Below are 2209 nucleotides of genomic sequence, written 5' to 3' on the forward strand. Positions count from 1 at the left end.
GGTTGGGCCTGGGCCAGGGGCCGGGGGGGGGGGGGGGGGGGGGAGGGGGTTGAGGGAGGAGAGAGAGAGAGGGAGAGAGAGAGAGAGAGAGAGAGAGAGAGACAGAGACAGAGACAGAGACAGAGAGACAGAGAGACAGAGAGACAGAGAGACAGAGAGACAGAGAGACAGAGAGACAGAGAGAGACAGAGAGAGAATACCACACAGGGAAAACTAGAGAACTAGTGAGAGCAGAGGCCACGTGATCACCTCCTTCACTCCCTAGCCCAGGGCGCAGGATATTTTAGCAAATATCAAAACTGCTGTGAAATTTAGCCCCAGGATCCGAATGTGAGAGGAGAAAACAAAGCCCTACAGGTTGTTCTCTAACAGGCACATACGCACAGTACACACAAACAAATAAGTAATAAATATGATTCAGTTTTAAAACAGAACTGTTGCTGGTGGTTTAGGAGGTGCTCATTCTCCAGCAATCTACAAAGACTGAAGGCTGGGAAGGAAGCAGCTAGCCTGGTGCTTGGGCGCCAGAGTCATTAACCCCCCACACCTCCCCTAGCTGCTGTGCCTTACACACACACACACACACACACACACACACACACACACACCACTCAGCATTCTTAGGAGGAGGATTCTCTAACATGAACATACACACACCACCCTCCTCCAACCCCTTGAGATGACCTGGAGTTGGAGTGTGTACCTGGACCTCACAGCAGGCACAGCCATCAATTTCCAGCACCACCCAGAGGGCCTGGGGTGTGTGCTAGTGACCAGCAACAAACATGTGGCCACTTGCCAGGAGGTGGCCCACCATGCCTGGAATGCAAAGCTGGAGCACACAGGAACACAGGCACTAGCTGGAGGAGGGATGGATGTCCTGACCTTGTGCTCACAGGTCAGCACTAGGGGAACCAGGAATGTTCTAAGGGAGGGGCGTGTGTCCTGACTTCTGCCCAGAAGGCTGGGAGCAGACCTGGTTAACAGCCTTTATGCCACCCCAGCAGACACTTATCATGAGGCTGCAACCTATAAAACCTTTCTTTATAGAAGGTGTCACATGTAGTCGAGCTGCAGAACCCATCTTTATGGAGGATGTCACATTACTTTACAGAGAGTTTTGATGCACTCATCGTGTCTTGAGTTTTATTGGGCACACAGAACTGAGTTAACTATCACCAGGAAAAATTTCACCAAATTGTCCTGTGGAACCCAAGTGTCTTCTTGCCTCAGATTGTTATTCTGCTGGCTGTGGAGGTCACAGAGAACACACACACACACACACACACACACACATACACACACACTCACGTAGCTTGAGTCAGGGGAAATTACTCCCAGTGATCTGAGACTGGAGCACACACCTGGTCCCCAGGAGAGAGAAGTTGTCAACTCCAGTCTCTACCAACAGTTAGCACATCTCTGCCTCTGGCGTGGTAATAGAAGAAACAGGCTTGTCATGGTGTGAGGCTCTGGACAAGTTTCCTACGCCAACTGAGCCTTGACTCCTCCATCTATTAAGTGAGCCAGTGGGGCTCACTGGGTGGTGTTAAGGAACTCAAGCATGCAAGATGTGAGGCTTGAAGAGGGAGCCCTTCACATTTCTCTCTCTCTCTCTCTCTCTCTCTCTCTCTCTCTCTCTCTCTCTCTCTCTCTCTTTCTCTCTCTCTCTCTCTTTCTTTCCTTCCTTCCTTCCTTCTTTCTTCCTTCCTTCCCTTCCTCCCTCCCTTCTTTCTCTCTTTCTTTCTCTTTCTTTCTTTCTTTCTTTCTTCCCTCCTTCCTTTCCTTCCTTCTTTCTTTTTTCTCCCTTGCTTCCTTTCTTTCTTCCTTCCTTTCTCTCTCTCTCTCTCTCTCTCTCTCTCTCTCTCTCTCTTCCTTCCTTCCCTTTAATATGGATGGGTTTTGACCTGCATAAATGTCTGTGTACCACATGTGTGCCCTGTACTTTCAGAGGCCAGCAGAGTGTACGGGATCCCCTGAAACTGGAGTTGCAGGTGGTTATGAGCTGCCATGTGGGTCCTGGAACTTGAACCAGACCTTCTGTAGAGCAGCCAGCACTCTTAAGCACAGAGTAATCTCTCCAGTCCCTCAGCACTTCTCTTAAACCCCTGGCTGTACTTGTGTTTTATGACTCTTTCTGGGAAGACATGAAGGTCCATTGACCCCAGAGTGGGCACCAACCACAAGCAAAGCAAAGTCCGCCTAAATC

The sequence above is a fragment of the Mus musculus genome, chromosome 6, assembly GCF_000001635.26.
Source record: "Mus musculus strain C57BL/6J chromosome 6, GRCm38.p6 C57BL/6J".
In the NCBI taxonomy this organism is placed as follows: domain Eukaryota; kingdom Metazoa; phylum Chordata; class Mammalia; order Rodentia; family Muridae; genus Mus; species Mus musculus.